General features: G+C 39.1%; 1 protein-coding gene across 1 annotated transcript in view; it reads right to left on the minus strand.

The window, feature by feature from the left end:
* Positions 1-21,405, minus strand: part of TRPM6 (transient receptor potential cation channel subfamily M member 6) — a 256,602-nt gene that overhangs the window by 196,531 nt on the left and 38,666 nt on the right. The gene's annotated exons all lie outside the window — the stretch shown is intronic.

Raw genomic sequence — 21,405 nt, forward strand, 5'->3', positions numbered from 1 at the left:
GTCTGCTATGGGTCTTGGAATTACACTTATTATTCTCACAAAAGAAATAAATACATGGAGACCTTTAAGAGTTGCCCAGCAGAATATGATCCAAGGCTCTACTATGATATAACCTTTCCATATCTGTTTTTTAAAAAAAAAATTTCCAGCAGAAGTTTTAAATATGAAAACTGTCCATTTTAAATAAATATTTTGGTCTCTAACATAAAAAAAAGGGGGGGGGAGGGAAGCTGGGTAGCTCAAGTGGACTGAGAGCCAGGCCTAGAGATGGGAGGTCCTAGGTTCAAATCGAGCCTCAGACACTTCCCAGCTGTGTGACCCTGGGCAAGTCACTTGACCCCCATTGCCTAGCCCTTACCACTCTTCTGCCTTGGAGCCAATACATAGTATTGACTCCAAAACGGAAGGTAAGGGTTTAAAAAAAAAAAGACACAATGGTCCCCTTCTCTCAGTGGTGAGTTCCTCCAAATGCCTCTTAAGTTTCTAGACTTTAATACCATACCACCCCATCCCCCACAGATACATTCATGTTTGCAGGACATCTAGCTTAAGATATCTTATGTTGGGTATGTGGGACAAATTCAGAAGAGAGATTATGACTAGGGAAGCAGATTTGAAAGTCATAAGTATAAAGATAAGAATCAAAAGTCAAGAAAAACTGATTGGACCACTCAGAAAAAAATGACCCAAGAGAGAGCCTTATGGTGGGAGGACCTGATGAGGATGAAAGTCAAAGAAAGGAGACTGAGAAGCTGTGGTCAAACAGGTAGGAAGAGAACCAAGGAAGAAAAGTATCAAGGAATAAAGGGTGATAGAAAGTGTCAAAAACTACATAGAAGTCAAGAAGGTTAGGATAAAGATTGAGGAAAGGTCATTTAATATGGCAATTAAATCATTAGTAACATTAGGGACCAGTTTCAGTTGAATGATGAGGTTATAAGTCAATCTGCAGAGTAGTAAAGGGAGCAAGAAAAAAACAAATAGGGATACTTATTTGTAGGCAGTTTTTTCAAAGTTTGCTACAAAAGGGAAGACAGATATAGCAAGAATGGCTGAATCAAAGCAAGGTGTTTTGAGGATGGAGGGATGGGTCTGTGTTTGTAGGCAGAACCTCAGTATCAATCATGTAAAGTGAGATGAGGTGGGTGGTTTTCATAGCTATCAGTTATGCAAGAACATGTTTTGTCTACTGGGTTTGGAAAATATAATGAATGCTGGAAGAAAATATATAAGGACAGACCCTTTCACCCTAGACATGATGGAAGGACAAAGGAAAAGGAAAAAAATGGACCAAAGGCATCCTTCTAAGTCCTTTCTGTTTCTGTCCTTCTGGAGAAACAAACTCTACAATACATCAGCCTGGCCAGACTATTCAAAATATACTGCAGCCTTTGTCTCTTGGAGACAGGCTGGAGAAGACAACTTCTCCTAGATCCAGTTCACTTGTGCAAGTGAAACCAAAGCCAATGGAGCCAGAGAGAACTTCCTGCTGGACCAGACGATTCAAAACCCATCCCCAGAGAGAAAATAGAAATGTTGTTAGTAAACTAAATATAGAGATAAAAATATTAATTGCCTTTCTTCTCTACCAAGAAGTGGGCCAGGCAAAAGAAACAATTTTAAGTACTACACAAAACAGGATTATTGGTGTGAAGACTGCACACACTGTAAGCCATAGCAGATACTTTAGCTGGTTTTGATGAACTACTTTTTTCCCCCTCTTCTTTTAATTCTTTGTTACAAGAGAAGATTCCCAACTTAGAGGAGAAATGTAAAAAAATTAATGTAATGTCACAACAAAAGAGCATAAATGAAATGTTCTTTGATTATAAATAAACATAAATATAAAGGCTTGTTTACTTCCTATCATCTTTACTCTCAAAATCCAAGTTCTGGATTTTTCATGGAATACTTCAAAATGAAAGGTCAGCTTGTGAGGTTTGGATTTAAAAAATAAAAGGGTAGGTATACTGGTTCTAAAATTTATAAGCCCTTGCAAGCCACATGACTTGCAATCCAATTTTCCTCTTTGGGTCTCAGTTGCCCCATTTGGAATATTGAAATAATGATGCCTTGTCCACCTACTTCATAGGACTGTCAAGAAGGTTCTTTTTAAGTGCCAAATGGTTTTGAGTTGTTCAGATTATTATTCCTCAATTCCTATTCCAATGCCTCATTTCTAAATCCATCTATTTCTTTTTTCATGTACTTATAATCTGTTCCTCCCGCTGCTTTTCGTTATCCTCCCCAACAAAACAAGAAAAACCTCAAAAACACAAATAATCCAACAAAACAAATTCTCACAATAGACATGCCTGAAAATATGGCACTCTCTACTCCAGTGCTTCATTGTAGTAGGCAGGTAATCCTGGCTTCTCAAATGTCATACCAGTAAAATGTGTGCTTTGGCAGATCCTACCAAGCTGGAAAGGCTTCAAGTATGGATCATATGAAGAGCTTTCGGTCTGTCATCATCAGAAGACTAACCTAAAATACCCCAAGTTGATCACTGATTAAAAAAAAAAGTCGACATAAATACATAAATATGGATAGCAGCACTTCTGAAGGCAAGAAAGACCTTGAGACAAAGTAGATGGATACTCACTGGTTGGAGAATTTTTGTTGTTCAGTCATTCAGTTGGGTCTCATTCCTTGTGACCCCTTTTGGGGATTTCTTGGCAAAGATACTGGAATGGTTTGCTATTTCCTTCTCCAGTTCATTTTGCAAATGACATATTGAGGTAAATAGGGTTAAGTGACTCGCTCAAGGTCCCACAATTAGTTAGTGTCTGAGGCCAGACTAAACTCGAGTCTTCTTGAGTGAGTCTTCTTGACTCCAGGCCTGGTACTCTATGCATGGTACCAGTTGGGGAATAGCTAAACATATCATGGTCTATGAATATAATAGAATATGGCTGGCTACAAGAAATAACAAATACAATGAATAAAGAGAAGCATGGAAAGACTCATGAACCAAAGAGAACAAGTTAGCAGAGCCAAGAAAGCAACATAAACATTGACTACAACAATGGAAAGAGAGGCTCAGCAACCACAAAATCTCAAAAAACAAATATAGCTTCAAAGAAGTAGAAAGAGACCTCCCCCTGCCCCAATTCCTTTCCAGAGGTGAAAGATTCATGGGTATGAAATATGGCACCTATTCTCAAGGTTTTATTTCTATTGATTGGGGTTGGGGGCTTTTTCCTTTTAAAAAAAGCCCTTGTTCAAAGAGATAACTCTGGGAAGGATACAGGGGGAAACAAACAAAAGATATAAGCAAATATATATATATATATATATATATATATATATATATTTTTTTTTTTTTTTTAAGACTAGCCTTACCAAATAAAAGAGGCTGATACCAGTTTGGATAGTGAGAAAGGTGAGGGAATAGATGAGATTTTCCACTCCAGTAATAACCCTTGAGGACAAGCAGCATGTAACAATAGAAAGAGAGCTGGGAGCATGTGTGGGTGGGAATCCTAGCTCTGTCACTTACTACCCTCATGACCTTGGGTAAGTCACTTCTCAAAGACTTAGTTTTCCTGATTGTTAAAATGAGGCAGTCGGACTGAGTGATTTCTAAGATATCTTCCAGCTATGGTTATAATTAGTATTATAATATATAGGCTCTGATTAATTAGTGATCTCCTTGGTCATAAGAAGATAGTGATTATGATCACTAACCATGGAAGGAGTACTCAGACTAAAAAAATAAAATCACACATCTTTGAAACAGTATCGCTCTAGAGTTCTTAGAATTATATTCTATTATCTTACACTTTACCTGATAGGATGAAATCTTAAATGGCAGAGATCTGAAACAAATAGGATTATAATATAAATAATTATTAGAAACCTACTATGATGGGATTTCTTATGTATGATGAATTTGGGAAGGTAGCTAGATGGCTACAGGACTCATCTTCTTGAATTCAAATATAGTCTTAGATTCTTACTAGCTGTGAGACTGTGTTTGCCTCAGTTTCCTCGTCTGTAAAATTATCTGGAGAAGGAAATGGCAAACCATTTCAGTATCTGTGGTTGTGGAGAAGGAGGAAGAATGAGACAGGGACAGCCTGGGCTTAAATGCCTCCCATTCTGGGGAAAGTAATCTAATCCAGGGAGAGGCCACAGGGTCAGAAGGGATTTCCAATATGTGAATTCCAGGAATGGAGTTCCCTGGGGCCTGGGTGTGGAATAACTCAAATGAAAAGACTCTTTTGATATGTTTTGCTTGTGGAATTTTTTTTTTCGTTTCTTCATACCATATTATAAAGGATTCCCTCAGGAATGGGATGGGAGGTGGGAATAGGGGAATATGTTGGGTCTATAACACAGAAACAATTTTTTTAAATCTATTCTAAGATCATAAACTGTAGAGAAGGTGCTGAACTTCATTGATTAAGGGAGTTTTCTAATCCAGAGAGTTCCCTTACTAAGAAAATCACAAATTCAGATATGGAGATATATATAAACATATATACACATATAGACATTGTATATTAAATTTTATTTTAAAATCAAGCAGAAAAGTAAGTCTAATCATCAAAAAGCAATACCATGGACATACACTTGTTAGGGGCCAATTCATAATGCTGAGAGCCTCTCCTCTGTCTAGACAAGATAATAAGACATTTAGGAGAGAAACTTCATCCCCACTCCCTATGAATGTTCTCTCACCTTGCCATGGATACTGACTCCAAGCCTTCTCAAAACTGAAATTGGGGGGTTATGGGAAGGGGGAAGGAGGCATTGCAACTGGCTAGCTCAGTGGATTGAGATCCAGGCCTAGAGGCAGGATGTCCTGGGTTCAAAGTTGACCTCAAATACTTCCTAGCCATGTGACCCTGGGCAAGTCACTTGACCCCCATTACCCAGTCCTTACTGCTCTTCTACCTTGGAACAAATACACAGTATTGATTCTAAGATGGAAAGTCAAGTTTAAAAAAGAAACTGAATTAGGTGTCATATGATTGTAAACTGAAGTGGACTGGAGCCAGTTGATTCTCAATGAAAAATTTTTCAGCATTAGTAACTGATCCTTCTTGGAATTTGTCCTGAATGATTTACTCTCTGAGTGCTCAATAAAATCTTAGATTGTACCCTAGAAGTTTAACTGTGTGCTATCAGAAGGATTATGACTCCTAAAAAAGAGATGAAGTTCAAACAGTAGTATAAACTGAAGAGATGTTTATGAATAATACAATACATAAGGATAAAATATGGCATTGCCTGGCCTTTGAGGTCACAATTTGATTTTGATTTTAGCTAACTTCATGCTTTTTTGCTTGTGATTATCCTTTTTACTAATAAAGATTCTACTTACTAATTTACTAATTTTAGTAAAATTACTAAATTTAGTAAATTAAAAATTTACTAATAAAGATTTACTAACAAAGATTTTCCATCTTTGGCAATTTTTCTCCATGTCGCTACATTAACTCCCCAATACACCTGAGGTTTACTTCTGATTCTTTTTTAATATGTTATGGGCAGAGGTAGCTAGATGGGTTCAGTGGATAGCATGCTGGGGCTGGAATCCAAAAGATCTGAATTCAAATTTTATCTCAGACACAATAAATACATGACCCTTGGTAAAGTGACAACTTTTATTTGCCTCAGTTTCTTCGATTGTAAAATGAAGATAACAATAGCACCTACCTTGCAAGGTTATTGGGAGGATCAAATGAGATCTGTAAAGCAGTTAGCAAAGGACCTGGCACACAGTGGGTACTATATGTAAAACATGCCTTTAAAAAACAGAATCATGGACAGCATGTAGTACTAATTCAATTGTCAGGATCAAAATAGAATGAAATCTATGAAACCATCAAAGATTCCTGTTATCAAAATCACTTGGAAAATATTGTCTGTGACTGAGCAAAGGGAATGAATGAATGAATGAATGAATGAGTGAATGAATGAATGAAAAAACATTTCCTAAAAGTTTATTACATGCCAAACCCTGGGAATATAATCAGAAAAATAAGACACTAGTGGGACAGATTTCTTCAGAGGTCAATTATAGTAATAATCCACACAATTTATAATCTAAATAAAGCACAATTGGTAATAGGTCTTCATGAAGCCAGGAAATCCAGCCTGAAAACACAGAAAGGTTGTTTGTTTTTTTTAATCTTGCAGAAAAAAAGCATGTAGATCATACATGTATATATGTATATATGTGGACACATATAATTCTTGTGATATATACATTTTATATGAATAGTTTTCAAGGAGCTGGGGAAAGGAGGATTCATAAAAGAAAGCTCTAGAAATATTTTTTAAAGTGTTTCCAAAATTGTGCCCCTTGCTTTTGAATAGAGATTTGTTGCAGACTCCACCCTCAATCGTTTATCATGCCCAAAGGTAAACGAATGGTATCTAAAGACAGCCCCAGGCCCCAGGTGGAAGCTGGGAAAACAAGGAAGGAGCAGACAGGTCAGATAACAGTTCATGGTGTCCACAGGTCATTGGATAGGAGAAGAGAAGATCTTAAGAAGCAAGGTCAGAGCAAATAATAAAGGAGGGGGCCCAGGTTCCTCCATCTCACTAGAAAGAATAGAATTAGTGACTCTCATTCCACCAGAGCCAAGTGAGCAATTCCTTATCAATTAATTCTAAAGAAATCTAAACTATCCTCCAAAACCCATCTCAGCAAAGATTTCCTACTGGAGGAGGGGGACAAGAAACAAAGTTGACCCTGATTCCCTACCTCAGACAATCAAGGCTGATTTTTCCATACAACATCAGTACATAATGTGAACAGAAAAATGAAAACATGCATGGGTCCAGACTTGTGAAAGGCAGCTTGGGATAGTATGTAGCAATCCTGTATGGGAGTCAAGAAGACCTTTTCTGACATATGTTGGCTGCCTTCAGAAACCTAAGCAGCACCCTCATGCAACTCCCTAAGCTGCACAATACTTGAAGGTATTCATGAGCAAGGGGGGAATTTCTGCAAGAGGAGCTCCCCACACAGAAGAAATCACAAGTGCAAAAAATATAGTTACACAAATGTATAAAATATTGTACGTATAAAGGATCATGTTTGTTTTGTCTATATAAAGTATTATATTGTTAACTATTAATATAGTGATACAATAGATTAATATTCTATGTTAATTATGTGAACACTGTAACAGTTATTAATACATGTGTGCACACATATGCATCCATAAATGCATACATATATACATAATTTAATGAAAATGCTTGTATTAATGGGGCTGGATTCCCAGACTTCAAGGGCACACCCTATGCATTAATTTTATGAAGTCTGAAATACTGCTCTGAAAAAATCTATCCAATTACAAAATCTTTTGTTGTGGCTAGCTTTACAATGGAAACACACACACACAAACACATACCCACACACTTCCATCATATACCTAAGGGCTTTGGTGCTATTAGTTCATAGTCTAGCCCAACTCCCTCATTTTACAAGTGAGGAAACTGAGGCTGAGAGGTTGAGTGACTCGCCCTCCATTACAATAGTCTGTAAGCAGCAGAGCATTCATTCCATGGTACAGCATTTTCGGACTTTAATCAAGTAATCTCTTTTCGATTTAGTATTACTGTTCTTAGTGTTGGGAAGAACAAAAACGAACCGGGATAACTGAGTGGAAAAATAATGCACTCAGATCATGGAGTCAGTATTAGAACCCAAGTCCTCGGTCTCCAAATTGGGGTGGGTGGTTTCACTGCTCCACTCTGAAGAGCTCCAAGCCAAATAAACATAAACGGTATTGGATTTCGAATACCAAATAAGCACATTTTCAGCATTAGTATCCTTGTAATGAGGGCTTTGTGATCTAAGGAAGCCCCTGCCCAATCTAAAAATGACACCCCCACAGTCTCCAGTGGAGTAGAGACGCCTCCAATTCCTTACGTTTTCTCAACCCCTTGCACCTGGACTCTAACGCGCTGCCTGGATCCAAGCTAAAAACACCCAGGCTAAAAGCTCCCGCGAAATAAGGACTCGAGGCTCCGGGGCTTCCTCTTCCTCCCTTCCCTTCCCTTCCCGAGCTTTGCAGTCACTCGCTGAAAAGACTCCGAGCCGAGGAGGAAGCGTGCAAAGTTAGGAGGGGGAAAGAGCTGCCAACTCTCTGCAAGGTTGTTTCCTCTGGATAAGTGGCCTCCAATCAGAGGAGCGCCCCGACGTGAGACTACTGGGGACGCAAACCCGGCTTCCCCCAAGCCCGTCCTCCTTCCAACTCCGACTAGATCTCCAAGGGCCTGGGATTACCTTGTACTGAACTCTCATCTCGTCAGGGCCACCCGGCTGCCTCACATTGGGGTGATGCGCAAGGCTGGAGAATTCTTCCCTCTGCTTCTCCTAAGGGAGTCAGCAGAGCAATCTCGAAGTGCCTGAGATTCCAGTCTCCAGGACTTTCTCCACCTGGAGCCAGTTTCCTTGTCCTGTGGCTTCTCCCTACAGTGCCTTTTCTTTCACTGTTCCTAGCAGCTCTTCTGGACATCACGATCCCAGACTCGGCACTGTCCCTCCCCTTCCCCTCTTACACCGCCCTAAAGCCCTTCCCAGGACACCTCTGCCTTCCTTCCAGATTTTCTTCAGCACTTGCTCTTCTAATTCTTGTCCTCCTTCCTGGAACCTGACCCTATCCAAATGGTCTTAACCTTTTTGGCACTTTGGTGAAGCCCATGGGACTCCGGAATGCTTTTTGTTTCCTACCTCCCTCCATGAAAGAAATGCTAAATTTCACTTGAGACGGTTTGGGGATTTTCCCCCCATTCAGTTTCCCCCCACAACCCCTGAAATCTACCCAAGAAAAGGGTCTGACCCACTCCAGGTTAAAAATCTCTGCAACACAGTTCCTCAAATATTAAGCTTGGTCCTAGTCAAACAGTCTCTGACTTTGTCACGGGTCTAAACCTTGTTTGGTCTTCCCAAATTCCCCACTTGGTCTGCGGCTGCCTTTAAAAACCATTCATATCACCAGGCCTAGAGACAAGAGGTCCTGGGTTCAAATATGACCTCAGACATTTCCCAATTGTGTGACCCTGAGCAAGTCATTTGACCCCCACTTTACCACTCTTCTGCCTTGGAACCAATATAAAAAAACATTCATAACAACCTAAATTTTCTTTATGGACATCAAGGTTTATGAGCACTTCACCCACTCATTTGATCCTCTATTAAGATTAAATTAACCATTTATTAAGCATCTACTATGTGCCAGACACTGTGCTAAATGCTTTGCAAATATGTCATTTGATCCTCCCAATAACTCTGGGGAGATTTGTTATCAGTCTATTTTAGTTGTGTCCCCTTCTTTGTGAACCCATTTGGGCTTTTCTTGGCAATGAGATGACAATGGTTTGCCAGTTCCTTCTCCTTTATGTTACAGTTGAGAGAAGATGCAAGCAGGGTTGTCACTTGCCCAGGATCACAGAGCTAGTACAAGCCTGACATCAAATTTGAACTCAGATCTCTAAGACTCTAGGCAGAGAACTTTCACCACCACCACCACCACTACTATGACAACTACACCAAACCCTTAATAATTATTATCTTACTTGATCCTCACAACTACTTGTGTAAACCTCAAAATTCCTTAGACTTATAAATGTTGGAAATTTCACCATTGGGATATTTCATACTTGGAAAATTTCTTACTGATAGTCTATTGGAATGGGAATCCCATTGGCATGGGAGGTTCCTTCTCTTCCCTTCTTAAGATTACTTTAGGACAGAAACCCTTTGCTGAACAATGGAAAGGACTTTGACCTATGCTTAAGCATAGAACAGGAATTTCTTTGAGTCTTGATTGATTTTAGAATTGATACAATGGAGATACTTGGAATAAATCTCCACCCTATTCAGTCCTAATAGGATTGAGTAAGGGCTGCAGCCTAGATCAAAATTTAATTATTCCAATCTCTACCATACTCAAGTTAACAGGATTTAGAAAGGGCTGTAGCAAAGGAGTAAAGATTTAATCATTTGAAAAATATGACCTTCAACAGACATGTGCAAAAGCCAGAAACCTCTGGGCGGTCCTGGGTTAAGCTAGAGCCTCCATTGACAGGGAAATTGATGAAGAGTGATTGGTAGATGTGAGGACTGAGGGGAGGCAACTTGGATGGTGTCCTTAAAGATAGGAGGGTCTGGAGACTAGGGGGGTTGAGGTTTTGGTCGGTGTGGTTCCTGGGCTCTGAGAAGTTTTGCTCTGAAGGAAGCTGAAGGTGGGGGCCTCTGAGACTGTTTCTCCATTTTGGACACGTGAGTAATAGGGACTGATCTCTTTTCTTTGCCCCAGCTATCTAAGGGCTTGGGCCTTTTGGCCCAGCCTAAACAGAAGGGGTATTTAAGCTCTATTCCCTTCTCTCCCTTTTTCTCTCTCTCTATCTCTAATTCCTTTCTTACTCCTATTGTAATTAAACTCCAAAAAAGGCTGACGGCTGACTTGAGTTTTTCATTTAGGAATTACATAGCTGATTCCTTGGCGACCTTAAATTAATATATATCAGTCTTTTAAAGTGATTCCCTTGTTACACTTGAGAGCAGGTACTATAATTATCCCCATTTTCCAGAAGAAGAAACTGAGGCAGTGTTTAAGTGACTTATCCAGTCACACAACAAATAAATGTCTGAGGCTGAATTCAAACTCAGTTCTGTTGCTCTATTCACTGTGCCACCTTTGAGCCTCCGGTTGAGAACTTCGGAGCATTCCTTTTGGAGCATTCATTCTCCCATCCTCCTAACATCCAATCAGTAGTTAACTCTTCTCAACCCTACCTCCATGACATATCTGTATCTCAACCACTTCTTTCAACTAACAAAGTCACCACCATATTTCAAAACCTCTCTCTGGACAAGGCTTTCCCTTGCTAATCCATCTCCACACAGTGGCCATGGTGAGAATCCTAAAGCATATGTCTGCTCATGACAGCCCCTTGTTCCTTAGATTCTGCTGACTCCCATTGCTTCTAGGATCAAATACTAACTTCTTTACTGGGCCTTTGAAGTCCCTCAAGGGGACAGCTGGGTGGCTCAGTGGATTGAGAGTCAGGCCTAGAGATGGGATGTCCTAGGTTCAAATCTGACCTCACTTTCTAGCTGTGTGACCCCGGGCAAGTCACTTAACCCCCATTGCCTAGCCTTTACCACTCTTCTGCCTTGGAATCAATATAGTGTATTGATTCTAAGATGGAAGACAAGGGTTTCAAAATAAATAAATGAAAGAATGAATGAATAAATAAATAAACAAATAATAAATAAGTCTTTCAAAATCTTACTCAGACCTAATTTTTCATGCTTCCTTCAAGTCTTAGCTAAAATCCCACCCTTTGCAAGAAGTCTTCTAAATGCTAGTGGCCTCTCTGATTTTTATCTCCACTTTCATCCAGTATACACTCCATTCACACAGAATTGCTTACATGTTCTCTCCCCCATGAGACTGTGAGTTCCTCGAATATAGGACCTTTTTGCTTTGACTTCTTGTATCTGCAGCTCTTCAGTAGTAGGGCTGGCAGATTTTTGTTGAGACAGACATAAAGAGGGAGTGCTTTTCTGGCTGGGGAGGACAGCTTAAGTAAAGGGCTGGAGGTGGAAGATGGAATGTTGTGAATGAGGAAACAGCAGTTAATCCAATTTGACTGGGAGATGGAATGGAACAAACCAATAAGCATTTAGTAAGATCCTAGCATCTCCAACCCTTTCCACAGGCTGTCTGTTCTCCAAAGCCTAAAATTCACTCCCCCCTCATGACTGTTTTTTGGAATCTCCAAATTCCTTCCAAGCTGAACACAAGGGCCACATCCCACATGGGCCTTCTTTGAGTACCAGGGGAGCTGCTAGTGCCCCTAAGCAATTATGCTTTATTTACTGTGCATATACTTTGGATTTTCCTTAAAAGGGCACTTGTTATTTCCCCAACCTATCTCCTTGAAATCTGTTATTTTTCTTTTTATTCCCAGACCCCATCCCAATGTTGGGAATATGGTATATTAATAAATATCTGTTGGGACAGTTAGGAGGCCTGGAGATAGGAGGTCCTGGGTTTCAATGTGGTTTCAGATACAGACTCGCTGTGAGATCCTGGGCAAGTCACTTACCTTCGATTGCCTTGCTTTTATGGCTCTTCTGCCTTGGTAGAAGGTAAGGGTACTTAAAAAAATAAACATGAAGAAATACTTATTGATTGATTGCTCATAGTAAATACATAATAAATATTCACCAAATTTAACTCTATTTTCCCCCAGACTACATGTAGGTGAAAGAAATTTGCTGCAACCCAGTGGAAGGGTTTATCGGCTTCTGGAGCAAGGAAGGAAAGAAAATGAATCATGTCAACATAGAAAAACATATTTTTTTAATTAAAAGTAAATTAAAAAAAAGAAATTTGCTGCAGAAAACTATTCTGAGGCAGTTTCCGTGCAGTAATATAGTACAAGCAAAATCACTGGGTTTATACATTTTTCTAAAATTCTGCCATATTGGAAATCCCATTTTTCATGATTATGTTTGTAGATGACAGTGGCAAATGCAAACTTATCCTCTTCATAAAGCAAAACCTGCTTATATCTGAACCATACCTCCTTTTTTTATCCTAGCTTTTACTTTATATAACCAATTCGTTCGGGTTTTTTAACCTTTACCTTCTGTCTTAGAATGGTTACTAAATATTGGTTCTAAGGCAGAAGAGTAAGGCTAGGCAATTGGAGCTAAGTGACTTGACCAGGATCACAAAGCTAGACATGTCTGATTGAGTCTGAGGCCTCCCATCTCCAGGCCTGATTTTCTATCCACTAAGCCACCAACCTGCACCATCTAACACCACTTTAAAAAAAAAACCAAAAACAAACCAAAAAAAGCCTTTTGAGGTCATTTCAAGGTTTCTTCCTTATGGGAATAATGTAGTTCTCTTCTTACAATATCATGGGAAATCAATTCAGGTAAAACTTCTTCATTTATAACATCACAATGAAAATGGAAACCAATTGGCTTAAAGGCATTGTTTGAAAAAAAAATCATTTCCTTGATTCTAGACTGCATTAAAAGTCGGTTTCCTTATCGGGAAATGAGGAAGTATGGGGGAAGGGTTAGACTAGATGAACTCTAAGCTCTCTTGAGGCTGCTAAGTGCCACAGTGGAGAGAGTGCTGTGCCTGGAGTCAAGAAGACAAACTCCAAATTCCACCTCAGATACTTAATAACTAGATGATTCTAGGCAAGTTACTTAGCCTCTCTTTGCCTCAGTTTCCACAACTGCAAATATGAGGTAATAACATCACGTACCCCACAGGGTAAATACTATATAGAATGCACATTCTCTTCTCTGAGTTCTAAATCTTTGATCCCACAACTTAAGTAATAAAATTGTAAGACTTATACTTCTCCACTGAGGGCAAAAGAGTCATAATAAATGGTGTAGTGTAGTCCACTATTATGGTTATATCCTAACACTTGACGGTGCTGGTCTCCACAATCACCCAGACAGGTTGGTGCTTCTGTTATTATTATTGCTGTAAATAATACTAATAGCCACTCATATTCTGCCACCTCTCTGAGTTCAAAATTTTTAGCGAATTCATCCAGTCTGTCGGTCCCTGGCTTCTCCTCACTTGGCTCACACACTTGACTGTTCAAGCCCTTCTGTAACATTACACAGCCTTTTGTTGTTTTATCATTTTTTAGTTGTGTAAGACTCTTCATGATCCCATTTGGAGTTTTCTTGGCAGAGATACTGGAGTATTTTGCCATTTCCTTCTCCAGGTCGCTCTTTTTTTTTTAACTGATAAGGAAACTAAGGCAAACAGCATGAAGTAACTTGCCCAGGGTCCCATAGCTAGTAAGTGTTTGAGACTAGATTTAAACTCATGAAGATGAATCTTCCTGATTCCAAGTCCAGTGCTCTATCCACTGTTCCCTCTAGCTGCCCTATTACACAAGTTACTCCGATTATTATCTTAGCTATAAACTCTGTCAACATGGAAATCTAGAGATCCCCAGTTTATTTAGTCTGAGGGTATAAACCTCAGGTTTTGACCTTGTCACAGGAGAGGTTTCCTCCTGAGGGAAGGTCCTTCTTCAACAGACAATAGATATCCACTTCAGGTGGGGTGGTAAATCCCATTCAAAGTCAAATAGCTCTTTTGTCTCCAGAAGCTTCTCCCAGTATATCACACCCTCCTTCCAAGGATCAAACTCTGGACCTTCAGCTTGCAAGACTGACATGCTACCTACTGTGGCAAGGCTGAAGTGGATGTCTATTGTCTGTTGAAGAAGGACCTTCCCCCCGGGGGGAAATCTCTCCTGTGACAAGGTCAAAATCTGGGGTTTATACCCTCAGACTAAATAAACTGGGGATCTCTAGATTTCCATGTTGACAATTCATTAACTTTATCCTTTCAAACACCTATATCATCATGAATGAATGAATGAATGAATGAATGAAAAAGCATTTAAGGGTTTATTAAGTACCAGGCACTGATAAAGACTAGAAGGCATAAAAATAGGCAAGCAATACAGTCCTTGGTCTCACTCTAATGATGGAGGACAACATATATAGAGGAATGGTGGCCAAGTATGGCCAGAAAGAACAGTGATTAGAGGTAGTGCATTGGATAAGAATGCTGGCCATGAAGTCAGAAAGAACTAATTCTACACTCAACCTCAGACACTCACTAGCTTCATCACCCTAGGCAAGTCATTTAACCTCTATTTGCCTCAGTTTCCCCATCTGCAAAAGAGTAGGTGATCACAATAGCATCTACCTCCCAGGGTTGTTTTGAGGATCAAATGAGATATTTGTTACAAACAAATGTTACAAACAAATGAGATATTTGTTACAAACAAAGAATGTTACAAACTTTAAAGTGATATAAATTCTAGTTGTTATTATTATTATATTAGGGAAATTGATTGAGATCTCCTTGTAGGAATAGTAATATTGATTCAATTACTATTCAACACAAGTAGAATTGGGAAGTAAAGGGTTTAGGGAATCGAGAAGGGAAAACAAAGTGAAGGCTGAAGAGCAGGCAGAATGGCATAGAAATAGTCAAAAGTATTATGGCAAAGTCACAGTTGTGTTGATAAATCTTCAGTATGAACATTAAGGTGGCACAGTGGATAGACAGAGCTCTCAGATTTGGAGTCAGGAAGGCTCATTTTCATGACTTCAGATCTGACACTTACAAGTGTTATGATGCTAGATAAGTCACTACCCTATTTACCTCAGTACCTCATCTGCAAAATGAACTAGAAAAGAAAATGTCAAACCACTCCAGAATCTTTGCCAGCAAAACCCAAAATGTGGTCAAGAAGAATTGGGCATGACTGAAAAAGACTGAACATCAACAATAAACATTCATACCTTAGATATCAGCAAGTGCTATAAGACAGGAAGGAGTTGATTTATTATTTTAATCCACTCTAAATCTGTCTATTCCTTCCACTGGACCCTCTGGAATTCTAGCTCAATAATTAATTTCTTTTCCTATTAAATATTTTTCTTTCTCACTCTATCCATCTTCTGTCACTAAACTGAGATGAATGAGGATAAGGAAATGGGCATCTAGGGCTAACATTGGTATGTTAGCAGCTAAGGGTTCAGAATTACAGGAATTGGGTATTCTTGACAAGATAACATCCAAAATTGAGGTAGAACACAGAGGTCCCACATACATATGAGAGCAAAAATCCAAAGTGTCACTGGTGACTGAATAATAATCAAGAAACCCAATAAAAAACTATAGTAAATTATTTCTTCCACACCACAATTGCACAAAAAGTCAGCCATTCCCTAACTAGCAAAGGGAAAGGCCATCAGCAAAACAAGGGCCAAAACAGATAATCAGCAGCTTCTAAGAATGTCCAGACACAAGAAAGAAGCATGCAAGGTACTGTGTTCTGAGGCAAAGAGATCATATGGATCTACCAACAAAGTTCCAAAGAGGTTAGGAATCACTATAGTGGTCAGAATCTAACAGAAGCAACCTCACAAGTTACTAGGAGTAGCAACAACCAGTATGGCAGGACTTGGAGAACAATAGCCCATTCTCCCAGGAGCTCCAAAGTCCCTAGTCTCTGTCCTGAGACACAATAGAGAGCCCTGAAAGTCTAGTGTCTTGAACCTTGAAAATCTAATCCTGGGAAAAAGAACCCAGGTGACCCTGTTAGGGTCCGGGTTTTCGCCCACCACCAAGGAAGACCAAAAGACAATGCAATTAGCAGGAGGGCCATTTATTGAACTGATGTGCACTAGCAGCACACACCAGGGGAGCTCCGCCATAGAGTTCCAATTGTAGTCTGGGGATGCTGGGATATATATTCCCTCCAGCGTGCATGGCCCCCCAGTCCATGTCTGGTACATACCATTGTTGAAATGTTTGCCAGCATTTATGGTCCCTAAGCTCTTATCTGGGACCTACTGCTGCTGGGACCTTTGACATATTAACTTCTAAGGTCCAACAGTTTCTGCTCAGGTCCCTAAGTTATCTGGTACCCACTGCTGGGATCTTTGACTTATTAACTTCCAAGGCTCGGCAATTCCTGCTACCTCATTCCAAGGTAAAACTAGAGAGTGCCAACCACCCCATCCCAATATGCAACAGGAAATAGAGTGTGGCCATCACACCAAGTTTTAATTCAAGAACCAAAGTTGGAGATTTAAGTAAAACAAAGAATACACCAAACAGTATAAAAAGCATTATAGATCTAGAGATGCCCCAAAATCTCTAAGAAGTAGAAAGTAACTCCATGACTATATGCACAATCTCAAAGGAGAAAATGGAATTTTCACAAATATTACATGAATAACTGAAAGAAATAAAATGATCATTTTTTAATGAAAAAAAGCTTTAGAGGAAAGAACTGGAAGAATAAATAGCTTAGAACAGTATTATTTCTTTATATTTTGATACTACAATTTATTCAGCCACTCCTCAATTGGTGGGCATCTCTTTAGGTTGCATTTTTTTTTATTGTCATAAAAAAATTGCTTCTATAAATTTTTTTATATAGAGTACCCTTATTTTTTTCTTCAACCTCTATAGGGTATAGGCCTAATTGTGGTAAAATTGGATCAAAGGGCAGGTCCTGCATTATTTAGTTACTTTTTGTGTATAGTTCCAAACCTCTTTCCAAAATGGGTGTGCCCATTCATGAGTTCATCAACTATTCATAAATGTGACTATTTTCCCATACCCCTTCAACATTTGTCATCTTCTCCCCCCACCCCCTATCTTTGATAATCACATAGATATGTGACAAAATCTCAAAATAGATTGAATTTGCATTTCTCTGATTAGTAGTAATTTGGAATATTTGGGGGGGGGGGTGATAGATAGTCTTGGTTTCTTCCCTTGAGAATTTCCTGCTCATATCCTTGGACCATTTATCTGTAGTTCTAGTACCTTTTTTAAGTCATGAAATCCTTGGTCTATGGAAACCTATGGACCCCTTCTCCAAATAATATTTTTAAGGCATAAAACAAAATACAAATTACAAAGGAAATGGATTATATTGAAATATAGCTATCAATTAAAAAAAAAACAAATCTTACCTTCTATCTTAGAATCAATACTGTGTATTGGTTCCAAGGCAGAAGAGCAGTAAGGACTTAGCAATGGGGGTTAAGTGACTTGCCAGGGTCACACAGCTAGGAAGTGTCTGAGGCCAGATCTGAACCCAGGAACTCTCTAGACCTGGCTCTCAATCTATTGAGCCACCCAGATGCCCCCTACCAATTTTTTTTTTAAGTTCACAGACTCCAAAGTCAGAATGTCTGGCTTGGAAGAATAAGTGGTGAATCTTATACAAGTAATGGACTCCCTAAAAACAAGAATCTACCAAAATGAAATCAGTGACTCCATAAGATGGGGAGAAATATAATAAAATCAAAACTTAGGAAAAACAGAAGAAAATCATAGTTATTTTTAACAAGAAAAGAAAAGAAAAGAAGTCTCCAACTCTGGAGACAGAGAACCCGTATTCAAATCCTTCTTCTCATGCTTACTACATTAGGCAAGCCAGTTAACTTTCCCATATATCAGTTCATCTGTTAAATGAGCAGTTTGTATTAGATGACCTCTGACATCCCTTCAAGGTCTAGATCTTATATTCTGTTGCCCTGAAATCATAAGATCTCCCTTTTCCTATATTCAATATCTCAAAACACCTCCATCATTATCCATTTTGCCCTTCTGTGTCATCATCTCTTGATAAAGAAGTGGTCCTTAATGACAAAGTCAACCCCTCTATTTGTACAGTCAGACCCAGTCTCCACCTAGTTGATAATTTCATTTCTCTCTTCTTTAAACTCACATTATCTAATAATCATAACTAGCAGATGTGTCTATTATGTGCCAGGCAGAGTGTTAAGTGCCTTCTTTTTTATTTTATTTAGTCAATTTAGAATATTATTCCTTGGGACAAGAATCATAATCTTTCCCTCCCTCCCCTCCCCCCACCCCTTCCCATAACTGATACACAATTTCATTGGGTATTATACGTGTCCTTGATCAGAACCTATTTCCATGTTGTTGTTTGCATTAGGATGTTCATTTAGAGTCTATATACCCAGCCATAACCCCTCAACTCATGTAATCAAGCAGTTGTTTTTCTTCTGTGTTTCTACTCCCACAGTTTTCCCTCTGAATGTGAATAGTCCTCCAAGTTGCTCAGTCATTGCATTGCATGCCAATGCAATGCATTAGTGGTTGCATTGCCACTAATGGAGAAATCCATTACATTCGATTGTACCACAGTGTATCAGTCTCTGTGTACAATGTTCTCCCGGTTCTGCCCCTCTCACTCTGCATCAATTCATGGAGGTCACTCCAGTTTACATGGAATTCCTCCAGTTCATTATTCCTTTTAGCACAATAGTATTTCATCACCAACAGATACCACAATTTGTTTAGCCATTCCCCAATTGAAGGGCATCCCCTCATTTTCCAATACTTTTGCCACTACAAAGAGCGCAGCTATGAATATTCTTGTACAAGTCTTTTTCCTTATTATCTCTTTGGGGTACAAACCCAGGAGTGCTATGGCTGGATCAAAGGGCAGACAGTCTTTTAGCACCCTTTGGTCATAATTCCAGATTGCCCTCCAGAATGGTTGGATCAATTCACAATTCCACCAGCAATGCATTGATGTCCTGACTTTGCCACACCCCCTCCAGCATTCATCACTTCCCTTTGCTGTCATGTTAGCCAATCTGCTAGGTGTTAGGTGGTAATTCAGAGTTGTTTTGACTTGCATCTCTCTGATTATAAGAGATTTAGAACACTTTGCCATTTTTTAAAAGAGCTTTTGGCAAATATTTTTGTAACAACTCTAATAGGTAGATACTATTATCATCTCCACTTTTTTGCTGAAGAAACTGAGATTTAGTCACTTGCCCAAAGTCACAAAACTAATGAATATCTGGGGCCAGACTGACTCCAGGTCCAGCTCTCTATCCATTTCACCATCCAGTTTCTTTAGTTACGCAGGTCCTTCCTTGTTGCCTTTGAAAAAACTGGCCTTAAAAAAACACATTCTGATAACATGATTGTTTTTCCTCTCTAGGAATTTTCATTTTCTAGGAGTTTTCATTGTAATGGAAGAAAATAACAAATAAAAAAGAGAGATGAAAGAGGGAATGGAAAGAAAAGGTACTTTGCTGGGCCATCCCAGTAAGAAGAATAAGGGGAATGACAGACAGAGTCCAAGGTAGGCAAGTAAAACAAGGCATGAGTGGGAACCTTCCTAATTAAATGAAAGGATACCTGTAGTTAAAAACTGCTTTTTTAAAAAACCCACTTTAGTCTTGTCAAAGCTTTTAAAGCTATTATCCTATGTTTTTTCTCCTGTTCAAAACCAAACTTCCAGAGGAAATTATCTATATAGAAGCCTTTTCTGATTTCACTTTTTTATACTCTTACTTCTTACTCAGATTTTAGTCTCTTGTAACCTAGTCTTGGACCTCACCAGGCTATTAAAACTTCTCTCTCCAAGGTTACCTTTGATTGCTTAATTGCCAGATCTAGCTGCCACTTCTCAGTTCTCTTTCTTGACCTGTTGGCAGTCTTTGACAAAGCTGATCAAGTCCTGTTTTCCTAAAAACACTCTCCATCCTCAGAGGTGGTGATGCTATTAGATCCTGGTTCTTCCTCTACCCGTCTGACAGCTCACAGTTATCATTCAAGTTCAAGTCTTTATTACCTTTCACTAAGATTATTGCAATCAACTCCTAACTGGAGTCCATAAAAGGAGGATAAATCAGCTTGGCATCAGTCTTCCTTCCCAGATTTTTTCACATCACTCTCCTTCATACATGTCAAAAACTAACTGGCCTTTAAAAAAAATACATTCCTATAATACATCTACAATCTCTAGGTGTTTCCATTGTGAATTTCCATTGTTATGGAAGAAAATAACAAAAAAAAGAGGAGGTAGAAAAAGGAAGGGGAAAGAAAGGGTACTTTCTGGGCCATGCCAGGGAGGAGAATGGGTGGAATTTCCAGAGAGCCAAGTTGGGCAAAAAGCATAAGGCCCTTTCTAAAGTGGTAATCCCATGAAAGGAGTCATCATAGAGTAAATGAAAAGGCTGAGACATGAATAAGGTCAGAAAAGGCATGTTAGATTATTCATTTAGTGACTACTTTGACCGGTTCCAATTTTTATCTGATAATTTCACAATGAAGAGAGGCTATCAATGGAATGATCATTCCATTGGATCTCATTGTAGCACTCTGTCAAATACAATTCAGGTTTGTTTTTTTTTAACACTCTTTTCCCTAAACTTCCTTTCTCTCTTCCTCTTCCCTTTTTCTCATATATTTTTTCTTTCCTTTAAAACCTCTCCCTTCTCCTTCCCTTGTCCTACTTAACTTATAATTGTTCTAAAAGCATGTATACTCACTGCCATCATACTAGCAGTGCTGGAAATTACAATAGACAGGAAATTTGTCAGACTTCTCCTGAAAGATAAGGCAAACAAAGGGCCTCTCTCTTGTTTTCAGCTGTAATAGCTACTCCTTTCTGAACCTGATCAACAGAATATGCTATGCAGAACCTGTTCTATCAGGTAGACCAGCAGCACCCTTAATTTTTTTTAAACCCTTGCCTTCTGTCTTAGAATAAATACCAGGTATTGGTTCTGAGGCAGAAGAGCAGTAAAGGTTAGGCAGTCAGGGTTAAGTGAATTGCCTAGGGTCACACCACTAGCAAGTAAGTATCTGAGGCCAAATTTGAACCTAGGACCTTCCATCTCTAGGGCTGGTTCTCAGGCCACTAAGCCATCTAGCTTCTCCCCACTCTGATTTTTTTTTTTTAACAGCTGTCTGCAAGATCTATGTGACTCTAAATTTCAAACTTAAGGCAGTTGAATAAGAGGTACTTGAAGGTATGGATTTCAAGGACCTTTTGAAGTCTTCATCT

Source organism: Monodelphis domestica, chromosome 7 (genome assembly GCF_027887165.1).
Source record: "Monodelphis domestica isolate mMonDom1 chromosome 7, mMonDom1.pri, whole genome shotgun sequence".
Classification (NCBI taxonomy): domain Eukaryota; kingdom Metazoa; phylum Chordata; class Mammalia; order Didelphimorphia; family Didelphidae; genus Monodelphis; species Monodelphis domestica.